General features: G+C 42.2%; 1 protein-coding gene across 1 annotated transcript in view; it reads right to left on the bottom strand.

The window, feature by feature from the left end:
- Positions 1-14,787, bottom strand: part of CYFIP1 (cytoplasmic FMR1 interacting protein 1) — a 109,453-nt gene extending 94,666 nt beyond the window's left edge. Inside the window, exon 1 of the mRNA XM_010852969.1 lies at positions 14,538-14,787. The gene's annotated coding sequence lies outside the window, so the exon portion shown is untranslated. The remainder of the gene's footprint in view (positions 1-14,537) is intronic.
- Positions 14,788-14,875: the final 88 nt, after the last annotated feature.

Below are 14,875 nucleotides of genomic sequence, written 5' to 3'. Positions count from 1 at the left end.
CATAGTTCTTCAGGCACTCTGTCTATCAGATCTAATCCCTTGAAACCATTTGTCACTTCCACTGTATAATCGTAAGGGATTTAATTTAGGTCATACCTGAATGGTCTAGTGGTTTTCCTTACTTTCTTCAATTTAAATCTGAATTTTGCAATAAGGGTTCAAGATCTGAGCCACAATCAGCTCCAAGTCTTGTTTTTGCTGACTGTATAGGCCTTCTCCATCTTTGGCTGCAAAGAATATAATCTGATTTTGGTATTGACCATCTGGTGATGTCCACATGTAAAGTCATCTCTTCAGAGTAAAATACATCTTTCCAGTCCGAGTATCTGCCTTGGAAATCCCTGTTGTCTGCCCAGAGTCCCGCACTCTTGAAGAAAGCTTCTGATCCAACGGAAATCTGAGCTGAGGACCACACATCCTCAGGCAATTCGGCCCTCAGCAGTGATTATTTTCACTCTATAATCAAGTGTTTCAGAGTAGTGCAACTGCAGAGTAGTGGGCTTTGTTTAAAATATATATACACTCCAAATGTTTAGCTTCAATTACTTAAAATTTGACACTTCCCAGATTTTTACAATCTGAAGAAACCAGCTTATACAAAATAGCAAGAGATCCTAAAAATAGAAAACCATTTCCACTTCTGGCCCAGAAAAACAGCAGCAAAACTCTGAGACATGTACCAAAATGCTTATGACCGAGATAAGATGCTGCTTCTGGGACTTCCTTCACAACAGCACAGTGTGGGGCAGGGGTTACAGCAGAGCTCAGACCACTATTGAGAGTTCATAATACTATTCCATGCCTCTGCACATTAAGGAATTGCCTTCAACGAACAGTTTAATATACATACATGTGAGATTACAGGTTTCAGACTGAGCTAGAATGTGCAATCACTGCTTCATCCCTGCAGGTCATGTAGCAGCTAGGGCTCTGCCTGTAGCCACTGGGCCCTGAGGCCACCTTATTTAAAGTTCCTTCCTGTATAGTTCTAATTGTCTACATCTTCTTTTCCCGTATATCTCGGGAGATATAGCAAGTTCAGTTCCAGACCATCACAATAAAGCAGATACTGCAATAAAGGGAGTCACACAATGTTTTCGGTTTCCCAGAGCATCTAAAGTTATGTTTACACTATACTGTAGCCTATTAAGTGTGTGATAGCATTATTTCTTTAAAAATAATGTATGTGGGTGCTCAGTTGTGTCCAACTCTTTTTAAGACCCCATGGACTATAGCCCACCAGGCACCTCTGTCCATGGGATTATCCTGGCAAGAATACTGGAGTGGGTTGTCATTTCTCTTCCAGAGGATCTTCCCCATCCAGGGATCAAACCCATGTCTCCTGCGGTTCCTGCATTGGTAGGCAGATTCTTTTACCACTGAGCCACCTGGGAAGCCCAAAACTAATGTACAGACTTGGTCTAAATAATAGTGGCTGATACACAAACATGCTGAATGTGACTGACTCACGCTGCCCTGCCTCAAATGTCCCATACCTCTTTTGCCACCATTCTAACTTGACCATACTTTTAAGTAAAACAGTAGAATATTTTTATTTAACCTTGTGCACAAGAAATTCAAGACTGTATTTTTGACAACAATACTTACTAAGACCAGAAATTCACTGTACTTTAGTATTACTTGTGAGTTGGAAATAATGTATAGGGTTCCCCTGTGATAGCAGAAGGGACAGGCCACTAGTCCCATAGGAATGTCAACCAAGTGTATTAGAAGACAATACTGGAGGGGAAATAATGAGGGTGCTAGAAATGTATTTTTAAAAGCATGCCACTGTGGTAATGTAAAAGCAGCTCAGAATCTTAGTATTGAGAGACTACATAATGGTTGTCTCTCTTCAAAAAGTAAAGACAAAGTATATACCTTAATTTAAAAATATGTTACTGCTAAAAAAGATAACCACTATCTGAGCCTGCAGCAATAATAACATAACATAGCATAATCATAACGTCAAAAATCATTGATCATAGCAACTTTCCTGGTGGTCCAGTGCACTTCCAATGCAGGGGGCGCAGGTTGGATCCCTGGTCAGGGAACTAAGATATCACATGCTGCGTGGCCAAAATAAATAAATAAAAATTTTTTAAAAGATCACTGATCACAGATCAACCTAACAAATATAAAAATAATTTAAAAGTTTAAAATATTGCAAGAACTGCCAAAATGTGACACAAACACATGAAGTAAGCAAATGCTGAAGGAAAAATGGCACCAACAGATTTGCTTTGTGTAGGATCACCACAAACTTTCCATTTGTAAAAAATACACTATCTGAGAAGTGCAATAAAGCAAAGAGCAATTATATGATGTCTGTCTGTACCTTATTCAGAGCACCATAAAACCCTGGAAGTGGGCTCCTCCTGCCCAGTACCCCAGGATGCTTAGGGAACTAGGGCACGAACTGGCTGGAACTAAAAGAGACGATAATTGCCAGGGAGACCCGGTGCAAACGCCAACTCTCACACCTTGCCCTGACTAGGTGAGCTGGGTGACCAGGCATGCACCCACATACACCTCTTGATTCTGAGGTTGGAGTCTCTCGCCCACACTTAAGAGAAAGTGTGGCCAGGGCGACAGCACGATGGGTGGCTGCTCCCTACCCACCCCTTCCTGGGAGCTGCCAGCTGCAGGGGCTAAAGGCTGGGAAACAGTGAGGGGCTGCAATCAGGAGGGAACCAGCCAGTTCTGAGGCCGTCTTAGGGTAGCAGTCTCCAACGTAATAGTATACCATGTAATCCTTCGAAGTGACAGAATAAAATGCTGGAGTGTCTGTAATTTTGCCTCACAAAGAGGAACAAAGTCTCCCTGATAGCAACACATCTGCCCCCGCCTCCTTGCCAGATCCTCAAGGAGCAGCAGGAGCCAATGGCTCCCGAGGCTCATAGACACTCCATCACTGTAATTAAATGAGCTGCTTGGGGTTGAACTGCTTTGAGCCCTGAACTTGAAAGGGCTGTTCCCCTTTCAAGTCCTAACTCTTCATACCTCAGACTGACTGTATTTGGAGATGGGTCTTTACAGACGCAATTAAAGCAAAATGAGGTTATAGGGTGGGTCCTAACGCAATGTGACTGGTGTCTTTTATAAGAAGGGGAGATCAGGACACAGACACACACAGAGGGAAGGCCATGTGAAAACATGGTGAGAATGTGGCCACCCACATGCCAAGGACAGAGGCCTCGGGAAGGGGCGAGGCCCTCTGGCAGAGCCAGCGGGACTGCTGCAGGACACAGTCCCCAGTCACTCTAAACTGCAACACGAGCTCCTGAGGTACAGAGCTCCTTAAAAGCACATTCAAAAACGGTTCAGGGACACTCAGAAGCGCAGGGCAGGAAGTCACGCCTTCCAAGGGAGCTGCCCCAGACCTTGGCCATCCTGGCAGAGGCTTCCCAGAGAGGACTAACCCTGCTCTGTTCCCCGCTGGTGTCTGTCCGAGCCTCTCAGAGCTTGTGTGCAACGTTGGTCAGTGACACATTCCCAGTGGAGGAAGGGTGGGCAGTGGTGGTTTTTCCCTCCCTCAGCGGGCAGTTCCAGACGGCAAGGACCGTCCCCCTCCCCTCCCACCCTTTGCATGGTGCTTACCTTGAAGTCAATCTTTGCAGGAGGAGGCAACTGTCTGAAACGAAAATTACAGGGACTTTCCTGGTAGCCCAGTGGCTAAGACTCTGCAAAGATCCCATGTGCCGCAACTAAAACCCACTGGCAACTAAGACGCAGCGCAGCCAAATAAAGTGCAAACTTAAAATACAAAGTAAAAACTATTCCCTATGACGAGTTCTAGGTACAATACGGTTTTTGGTCAAACATCAGTCTAGATGTTGCTGTGCAGCTATTTCTTAGGTGTGATTTACATTTAAATAGGCAGACTTGGAGTAAAGCAGGTGACCCTCCATAACATGGGTGGGCCTCATCCAAACAGCTGATGACCTTAAAAGAAGAAAATGAGATTCTCCAAAGAGGAAGGAATTCTGCCTTCAGAGGACCTTTGGACTTGAGCTGTAACATCAACTCTCCCGGAGTCTCAGCCTGCCTACTCTCTGAATTCAGAATTGCCAACCTCCACAATCATGTGAGTCAAACCTTAAAATAAATCTTTCCATATACCCTATGGCTCTGTTTCTATGGAGAATGCTGACTCATACAAACACCCCACCCCAATTAACGCAAAGGAAGAAACACAGCTGGCATGTACAAAACTCTTAGGAATGTGGTCTCCAGGGCAGAAGCAAAACTGACTTCAGAATATGAAAATATCATGCACATGCACAAGTCTGCTTGATTTAACACACTTAGTTATTCCACGACCCCTGGGACAGACAACCCCAATGAGTCAAGAGTCCAGGTGGTTGTAATGCTAGTTGGTTTTGTGGAGACTGGTTCTTCCAGGCAGGATTTGTGGGAAAAGAAGAAAACTCTTTAACATGGAACAGCTTGAGTAACTCAAGCTTTAGGTAGGGATTTAAATATAATGTAAATCCTCATCACCACTTCTGACCTGGGCCTGTGCGGTTCTTCATAGCAAAGTATCTTCTTCTGTGAATATCCTCAAAGATGAAGCATCGCACACCTCCACTCTCCTAGTCAGGACAAATGGGCACAAGGAATAACCATGCTAGCTCAGGACATAAAATTCTGGTTATCAAATCAAGTTCCAAGATGGAACTCACTGCTCTCTAAGCACTGGTTTTTCTCTCCCATGGAGCAAAACTCCCCCAAAAGAGAGTAAAGAACAGGACCTGACAACCTTGGCTAGTCCAGTTCTGAGATATAAATACAAAGCACAAATATGTTTGTTTCAAGTCACAGTAACTATCACTGTCCATTTGTCTTATACACAGTTAAAAAATCTGAATGCCACAGTTCAAGGTCTGGCTTGTGGGTTCTGTCTCCACAGTCTTGCATGAAAGTAAGGCAGTCATGACGAAGTTTGGCGGGGTGGAGTGCGTAAATGAATGCTCAACAGCACAAGTTACACCAGGCTCAAACCAACACAAATGTAAAAAAATACATCCCTGTATTCTTAAGACCAAGTTCTGAGAGGCCTTTAACACAAAAAATTCATATAAATGCAAATCTTACCCCCAGAGTGCTCTGGAATCTTTTTTTTTTTTTTTAAGTCTCTCAGTCGTGTCTGACTCTTTGTGACCCCATGGACTATACAGTCCCTGGAATTCTCCAAGCCAGAATACTAGAGTCTTATTAGGTAGCCTGAACTCAGGCCATTCACGGTGCTAGGTTCTCTACTGGCTCCTACACAGCTGCTGTGTCTAAGCTCCTCACTATGGCCATAAGGGTCTCCAGATATAAGATATACAGAGAACAAATAACAAAACGGCATATGTAAATCCTAAGATATAAGTATCTGCATTAAGTGAAAATGGAGTAGACAATCAAAAGGCAGACAATGATAGAATGGGGAAAAAAAAAAAAAACCATGAACCAAGTATACGCCACCTGCTGCTGCTCAGTCGCATCTGACTCTTTGTGACCCCATGGCTTACAGCCCGCCAGGCTCCTCTGTCCATGGAATTCTCCAGGCAAGAATACTGGAGTGGATTGCCATTTTCTTCTCCAGGGGATCTTCCCAACCCAAGGATCAAACCCATGTTTCTTGCATTTCTTGCATTGGCAGGCGGATTCTTTACCACTGCACCACTTGGGAATGCTACCCATGAGAGACAAATTTTAAATTCAAAGACACAAGGGGATGAAATCAAAAGGATGGAAAAAGATATACCATGCAAAGAGAAACCAAAAGTGGTCAGAGCAGCTATATTAATATTAGACGTATAGACTTGAAACAGAAAATTGTTACTAGAAACATTATAATAGAATAGTCACTCCATCAGAGAGATGTAACAACTATAAACCTATTCAACTAACAACAGAACTTTGGAATATATGAAACCACAGAGAACATGATCTTCTATGTAGAGATTTCACAGAAGATTTCACAAAAAACCTGTAAGAGCTAATAGATTAACTCAGCAAAGCTACAGGATACAAAAGCAACACATAAAAATCAGCTGCATGTCTATACATTAGCAATAAATGTTCCAAAAAGAATATTAAGAAAACAATTCCATTTACAATAGCATCAAAAAGGAAATAAATTTAAGAATAAATTTAACTACGGAGGTGAGTGATTCATACACTAAAAATTACAAAACACTGATTAGATAAATTAAAGACACAAATAAATGGAAAGATATTCCATGTTCATGAACTGGAAGACTTAATACTGTTGAGATAACAATATACAAAATTCCCTGGTGGCCCAGAGGTTGGGAGTCCTTGTTCTCCCTGACAGGGACTTGGGTTTGATCCCTGGTTTGGGGAACTAAGATCCTCCAAGCAGCATGGAGCAACCGAAAAAAAAAAAAAAAGATGTCACTATAACCCAAGCTATCCTCAAATTCAATGTTAGTTAAGTCGCTCAGTCGTGTCCGACTCTTTGCTACCCTGTGGACTGTGTAGTGTACTCCATCCATGGGATTCTCCAGGCAAGAATACTGGAGTGGGTTCCCATTTCCTTCTCCAGGAAATTCAATGTAATCCCCATCAAAATTCTAACAGCATTTTTTTTTTTTGCAATAGAAAAACTCATCTTAAAATAATATGGAATCTCAAAAAAACCCCAGAATAGCCAAAACAAATTTTGATAGAGGACAGCAAACCTGAAAGTCTTTTACTGATTTCAAAACTTACTATAAAGTTATAATAATCAAAACTGTGATACTGGCATAAAGACTGACACATTGACCAATGAAACTGAATAAACAGCCCAGAAATAAACCCTTGCTTGTGTATATGATCAAATGATTTTCAACAAGGGTGTCAAGACCATTCACTGAAAAAAGGACCCTCTCTTTTCTTTTTTTTAATTTTTGGCTGTGCTGGGTCTTCGCTGCTGCACAGAATTCTTCTCTAGTTACAGAAAATGAGTCAATTCTCTAGTTGTGGTGGGAGGGATTCTCATTGCTGTGACTTCTCTGGTTGTGGAACAGGGGCTCTAGAGCGTGCAGGCTTCAACAGCTGCAGCACGTGCGGTCAGTAGTTGCGGCTCCCATGGGCTCTAGGGCACAGGCTAAACAGTTGTGCCACATGGGCTTAGCTGCTCTGCAGCACGTGGGACCTTCCTGGACCTGGGATCGAATCCATGTCTCCTCCACTGGCAGGAGAATTCTTTACCACTGAGCCACCAAGGAAGCCCAAGACTGTTTTGAACAAATTGTGCTGGAAAAACTGGATATCCACATGCAAAAGAATTAAACTGGACCATCACCTCACACTATATACAAAAATTAACTCAAATGAACAAAACACCTACACAGAAGAACAAAAATTATAAAACTTTAAGAAAAAAACATATAAGAAAAGCTTCATGACACTCAATTTGGCAATGATTTCTTGGATATGACACCAAAAGCACTAGCAACAAAAGAAAAAGTAGATAAAACTAGACTCGACATGAAAATTTTAAATTTTTGTGCAGCAAGGACACTATCAAGAAAGTTAAAAGACCTACAGAATGGGAGAAAATATTTGCAAATCATGTATCTGACAAGGGACTGCTATCCAAAATATATAAGGAACTCCTACAACTCAACATGAAAAAAAAGTAACAACATGATTAAAAAATGGACACAGGATTTGAACAGATATTTCTCTAAAGAAGATACGCAAATGGAAAATAAATACATGAAGAGATGCTCAACACCATTAATTGTTAGGGAAATGCAAATCAAAACTGGAATGAGACACTATTTCATGACCATTAAGGTGGATATTCGGAGAAGGCAATGGCACCCCACTCCAGTACTCTTGCCTGGAAAATCCCATGGGCGGAGGAGCCTGGTAGGCAGCAGTCCATAGGGTTGCTAAGAGTCAGGCACGACTGAGGGACTTCACTTTCACTTTTCACTTTCATGCATTGGAGAAGGAAATGGCAACCCACTCCAGTATTCTTGCCTGAAGAATCCCAGGGACAGAGGAGCCTAGTGGGCTGCTGTCTATGGGGTCGCACAGAGTTGGACACGACTGAAGCAACTTAGCAGTAGCAGCAAAGTGGATATTATTTTTTTAAAAAAGGAAAATAACAAGTGTTGGAGAGGATGTGAAGAAATTGGAATCCTTGTGCATTGCTGGTACACAGAAATGCTGGCAAAGCTGCTAAGGAAAATAATATGACAACTGTTCAAAGAAATTAAACATTTAATTACCACATAACCCAGCAATACCAGTTCTGGGTATATAACCAAAAGAACTGAAAACAGCATCTCAATAACATATACCAATGTTCATAGTTATAGTAAGCCATAGCAGTGCTTAATTGGTGTCTGGAATAGTCAAGTTCATAGACAGGAAGTAGAATGGTTGCTACTAGGAGCTAGAGGAATGAGAAAATGGAGTTAGTATTTAAATGGGTAAAGACATAGAAAACAAACTTATGGTTACTAAAGGGTAAGGGGGGAAGAGAGAAATTAGGAATTTGAGATGAACAGATATACACTACTAGATATAAAATAAACAAGGACCTACTGTGTAGCACAGGGAAATATATTAAACATCTTATAATAATCTTTATAGATTGAAAAATCTAAAAAAAAAATAGACCTGCATATGTATGTACACACATGTATGTGTATATATATATGTATATACATGATTCCACACAAAAAAAGTGATTCCATCTTTTAAAAGATGGAATCACTTTGTATATCAGAAACATTGTAAATAACTATACTTCAATAAAATAAATAAATAAGTGCAGAGGTTCAATTTAGGATGAAGACAGAGTTTAGGGGATGGATGGTGGTGATGGCTGTACAACCATGTAAATGTACCTAATGTTACTAAACTATACATTTAAAATAATTAAAACAGTAAATTTTAGGCTACTTATATTTTATTATAGTAAAAAAAAAAATCAGACAATATCTCCCCAATTTATTTTTTTAAACATTTTTTCAGCTACTGCAGTTTATTTCCCCCTTCATAGAAATGTTAGAGTCAGTTTGTCTTTTATCTATAAAAACAATCTGCTGTGACTTCTAATAATTAAACAAAAGTATCTTATGACCCAGCAAGAACACTTCTAGATTTCTATCAAAAAGATATTATAACACAGGCCTGCATAAAGACTTGAACATGAGTCTTCATAGAAGCAGTTATTCATAACAGGCAAAAAAAAAAAATGAATTTAATGAATGGTTAAACAAAATGTAATATATCCATTCAATGGAATACAAAGCAACAAAAAAGGAATGAAATGCTGGTACATACTAGACCAGAAATAAACTCCAAAAACATTATGCTAAGTGAAGAAAGTTACACATAAAGAACACAAATTGTACACTTTCATTTATATGAAATGTCCAGAAATGGCAGATCTATAAAAGAAAGCAAATTAGTGATTAGCAGGAATAGGGGCTAGGAATGGAGATTAACTGTAAAAGGTCATGAGCAACCTTTTTGGAGTGATATGTATGTTATGATGGTGCTGTTCAACTCCATAAATCTACTAAAAATCACTGCACACTTAAAGGAGGTAATTTTACAGTATGTACATTGTACCTCAATATAAAGTTGAGATATTTTTTTCCTGCAATATTTTACTGGAATTGTGTTAAACCTATAGATCAACTTGGAGAGAAGTGACATCTTTACTATATTGAGTATTTCAACTCATGCCCATACATGCCTCTTCATTTATTTACATGATCTTTGATTCATTCATTAGCATTTTGCAGTTTTCAGCTTATTGATCCTGTGTTTTATTAAAATTTATATCTAAGTATTTGATTTTTTGAAGCTGCTGAAAATGGTTATTTTTAAACATTTTACTTTCTAATTGCACACTGTTGGTATATAGAAATAAGACTAACTTACATGCGTTAACTGTATTTTGTGACCTTATTAACTTCACATACTAATTCTGATAGTTTTTTCATAGATTTCTTGGATTTTCTATGTCAATAATACCATCTGCAAAAAGGGACAATTTTCTCATTCCAATCTGCCTTTTATTTATTTTTCTGATCTTATTGCCCTGTCTAAAATAAAGTTTTTTAATTATTATATATATGTTATTAATCCATGCTCTATTCCTTTGGTTGCAAAAATTATGAAGACCTAGGTAGGACAAGATATATAAAAGCTTTAGAAGCCAAAGTATGAATATTAACAATACATTCCTATATATACTATCTCCTTTGATTTCGTAACAATCTAATAGGTGCTTTTTCCATGTTACCAAAGAAGAAAAATGGTCAAAGGTAGTCCAACCAACATACCTATCAGGGCTCAGGTGATCATATTATAGCAGACATATATAGTAGCTTTGCCAGGACCCAACTTGATCTCATTTGCCAAAGTCCCAGGCACTGACTGAGGTGACCCCTCTATAAACTAGTAGTATTAAAACACAGATCAAAAGCCAAGACACAAGACTGTCACACACTGAGAGGGGTTGAAGGAACACTGGCCCAACAGAGGAGTAGAGGCAGTGATCCTGGAGTGATACCTGAGCAAGCACAGTGCCTTCAAAAAATCATAGGTGAGTGATTCAGTAAGTGTATGAGGGTCAGGTCCCAAGGTCTAATATTTTGGAGAAAGCATCTTTGGCAGCTTCTTTCTAGTTTTTAACTTACTAGTCAGAAGGCTCGATTCAAAGTCTGGCTCTTATCAGGCATGCTAACTTTAAAAAAAAATTATTTATTTATTTATTTGGCTGTGTTGGGTCTTATTAATAGTCGTGGCATGTGAACTCTTAGTTGAAGTATATAGGATCTAGTTTCCTGACCAGGGATCGAACCCTGGGCCCCTGCATTGGGAGCGAGGAGTCAGCCACTGGACCACCAGAGAAGTCCCCAGACATTTAACAGGCACACACTTAACCTCTTTGTCATTTTCCTCATCCATAAAGTGAGAATAATAATTGCACCCATCTTTGAGGGTTGTGAGAATAGTTGGTATGGAGATGGCACCCCACTCCAGTACTCTTGCATGGCAAATCCCATGGACGGAGGAGCCTGGTAGGCTGCAGTCCATGGGGTCGCTAAGAGTCGGACACGACTGAGCGACTTCACTTTCACAAAGTACTCAAGAGTTAGCCAACTACAGCCTACAGTTTGTTCCGTAAGTAAAGTTTTACTGGAGTACAGCCACAATCATTCATTACAAATTGTCCATGCTGACTTCATGCTACAGAAGTGAAACTGGGGAGGCTGTGACAGAAACCATATGACCTGCAAAGCTGGACATAATCACTATTGGACCTTTACAGGAAAAGTAATCCTGGCCTACAACAATGCTGGGGCTCCCCAGATGGTGCTAGAGGTAAAGAACCCGCCTGCCAATGCAAAAGACATAAGAAACACGGGTTCCATTCCTGGGTTGGAAAGGAAGTGGCAACCCACTCCAGTATTCTTACCTGGACAATTCCATGGACAGAGGAGCCTGGCAGGCTACAGTCCATGGGTTGCAAAGAGTCAGACGTGACAGAAGTGCCTTAACATGCACGCACACAAAACAACACTGAAGCAAAGTAAGTACTCAAGAAATGTTGCTGTTGTTCAGTCGCTAAATCATGTTCGACTCTCTGTGATCCCATGGACTGAAGCATGCCAGGCTGCCCTGTCCTTCACTATCTCCCAGAGTTTGCTCAAACTCATGTCCAGTGAGTCAATAATGCCATCCAACCATCTCATCCTCTGTTGTCCCCTTCTCCTCCTGCCCTCAATCTTTCCCAACATGAGTCTTTTCCAATCAGTAGGCTCTTTACATCAGGTGGCCAAAGTACTGGAGCTTCAATTTCAGCATCAGTCCTTCCAACGAGTATCAGGATTGATTTCCTTTAGGACTGACTGGTCTGGTCTCCTTGCTGTTCAAGGGACACTCAAGAGTCTTCTCCAGCACATTTCAAAAGCATCAGTTCTTCAGTGCTCAGCCTTCTTTATGGTCCAGTTCTCACAACTGTACATGACTACTGGAAAAACCACAGCTTTGCTTCTGTCAGCAAAGTGATATCTCTGCTTTTTTTTTTTTAAATACTCTGTCCAGGTTTGTCATAGCTTTTCTTCCAAGGAGCAAGCGTCTTTTAATTTCATGGCTGCAGTCACCATCTTAAGTGATTTTGGAGCCCAAGAAAAGAAAATCTGCCACTGTTTCCAATTTTCCCTCCATCTATTAGCCATGAAGTGATGGGACCAGATGCCATGATCTTAGTTTTCTGAATGCTGAGTTTTAAGCCAACTTAAAAGATACATTAGCTTTTTATTTAAACCCTCATTCACTTCCAGAATGATAAATCTGAGTATATACATAAAGATACAGACACAAGCACTGAATATGGTAGTTCAGTTCAGTTGTTCAGTCATGTCTGACTCTTTGCAACCCCATGGACTGCAGCACGCCAGGCTTCCCTGCCCATCAACTCCCAGAGCTTGCTCAAACTCATCATGTCCATCAAGTCAGCGATGCCATCCAACCATCTCATCCTCTGTCATCCCCTTCTCCTCCTGCCCTCAATCTTTCCCAGAATATGATGGTGACAAATGCAAACTAATGTCAGTTAACTAGGGGCTGATTAAATAAATGATCATACATCTAACCATAAAGCACTATACTATAGTCATTAAAAGGAATGAAGAATATCTGTGTGTGTATATAGTATATATGCCAATATAATATATATGCCAACATGTTAATATTTCCAAGATCTTTAAATAATCCAAGAACATTAAGTGAAAAGGTACAATACATGCAATATAATCTTGCTGTCAGAAAAAGAACATACACAAAAATAAAACCTATACACAGAAAAGGCTACATACTAAGAGAGACTTAGGGAATTGCACTTTTAGTATATGTAGTGGAGCACTGTTGGACTTTTTAATAAGCTTAAGTGTTGTAATTCTTCTCATGAATTAAAAGTGTTATTTGAATAGCTCAGGTTGTATCCTAGAGGCACACGTTTTAAACTTTAATGTCTTTACCCCTCAGGGACAAACTAGAGTATGGATGAATCGCAAATGCATTATGCTGAGTGAAATAACCAAACTCAAAAACCACATATGACATTCTGTAAAAAGCAAAACTGTAGGAATGGAGAACAGATCAAGGGTCAGGAGTGGAAAATGGAGTTGCCTACAAAAGGACAGAAAGGAGTTTAGGGGGTGATAAAACTGCTCTGTATCTTGACTGTGGTTGTAAGTCACCAGACACTTAAGCATTTGTTAAAATTCAGACTGTTTATCATAAAGTCAATATTACTACATGTCAACTTAAAATAAATTTAAATAAACACACAAAAACACTTGGCGAGTAACTTTTCTTTGAGGGACGTATGAGCATACAAATGTATGTTTTAATACCGGAAATGTTTTCCACATTTCCCTGTTCACCTCTGGCATAGAGATGCCGCTGCGTGAAGACAGTGTTTGGCACCATCTTCCTAAGTGAATTCCCACAAATGCAAACTTGCCGTGGCCCACATTCATTTAAAACTTGATTATTTTCTTCAGGCTCAGCACGGGTAGATCTGCACTTTACTCGAAAAACCACTGAAGGCCTTCAGGAAGAAGAGACGGCAGGCACCGGCGCGCGGCTTCACAGGCCGAGCGGCCGAGCGGCCGAGCAGGATTTTCCTGCACGAGCCCGGAGCCGCTAGAGCTGCTGGTGAATTGTCAAGCAAGCAACCTGAGCTACAACACCGAGAACGCTGCTGCTTCAATCACGGGTTATTGACGGAATCACGTTGACAACGGCCAAGAAATACCACCCAACTCACCAAGCTCTGACAAAACAACTGAGCGGCGCGGCGCACAGCACCCTCTCTCTACTCCTGGAAAAGGAAACTCCCAAGTCTCGGACTCCCACAGCAGCGTAGACCGTCCAACACCCGGCTTCATAAGCAATCGCCATCCGGCCGTTCAGACATAACGCTAGGGTGGACGTGCTCCGGACGCCTCTCTCGGCTTAGAAAGCGCTTCTTAAACCCCATTTCCAAATTATTCTCCCACCCACTAAGGGCTGCGAATTAGGAGCACGCATTTGAGGCTTAAAATATACAACTCAATCTGGCTGTGTTGAACCGCACTGCCCACGTAACAATCCGGGCTCCTTAACAAAGCCCCAAACTCCTCTCTCCAAGAATCTGCAAAATGGTCTCGCTTGGTCAGTCTCTCCTCCCCTCAGAGAGGGGCACAAAGCGCGACCTCAGTACAAACCGCCTGCTCCGTACTTTCAAACAATAACTGCAAAATCCCAATGGACCCTCCCCATTGGAACTCCGTCGCGGCCAGGGGCGCTGGGGAATGGCTTTGCCACTCAGAGGCCGGAGTGATCCCGGAGGCCGCGCCGCCCGGGAGGCCGCGCCGCGGAGGTCCAAGTCCCGGCTGCCTGAGGGGCCCCGGTGCGACACCGCCACCTCCCAGCTCCCGGCTGGCCAGGCTCCGAGGGCGGGCCGCGATCCCAACGGGGACGCGGGGCGGGAAGGGGGCCGCAGCGCTCCTCACCTGGGTCCGCGGCGGCTGCTTGGGGGTCCCGGGCGGGCCCTGGGAGTTTCCTAACCGAGTGAGTCACTCGGGCGGGCCGGGAATGCGCCAGGAAACACCCGGCCTCCTCCCCTTCCTCCCGGGGCGGGGGCTCTCCCGGCTCGGCCCCTTCCTCCTGGCGCTCCTCCCTCCACCCCCGGCCCTCGGCCAGTCGGCTAGCCCTTGTGCGCTGTGCTCCCTCCCTCGACCCCGGGGGCCACAGGCCCCTCGGCTGTCGAAAATGCTCCTCAGGGAAGGGAACCTCGAGGGCCACCTGCCGGCCTAGGAGACCTCAGCTAGTCCTTGGGACCGCGGGAAAG

The sequence above is a fragment of the Bison bison genome, unplaced genomic scaffold (assembly GCF_000754665.1).
Source record: "Bison bison bison isolate TAMUID 2011002044 unplaced genomic scaffold, Bison_UMD1.0 scf7180017864320, whole genome shotgun sequence".
NCBI lineage: Eukaryota > Metazoa > Chordata > Mammalia > Artiodactyla > Bovidae > Bison > Bison bison.
Note: the sequence above shows the minus strand (reverse complement) of the source record. Positions and strands in the feature narration are given on the sequence as shown.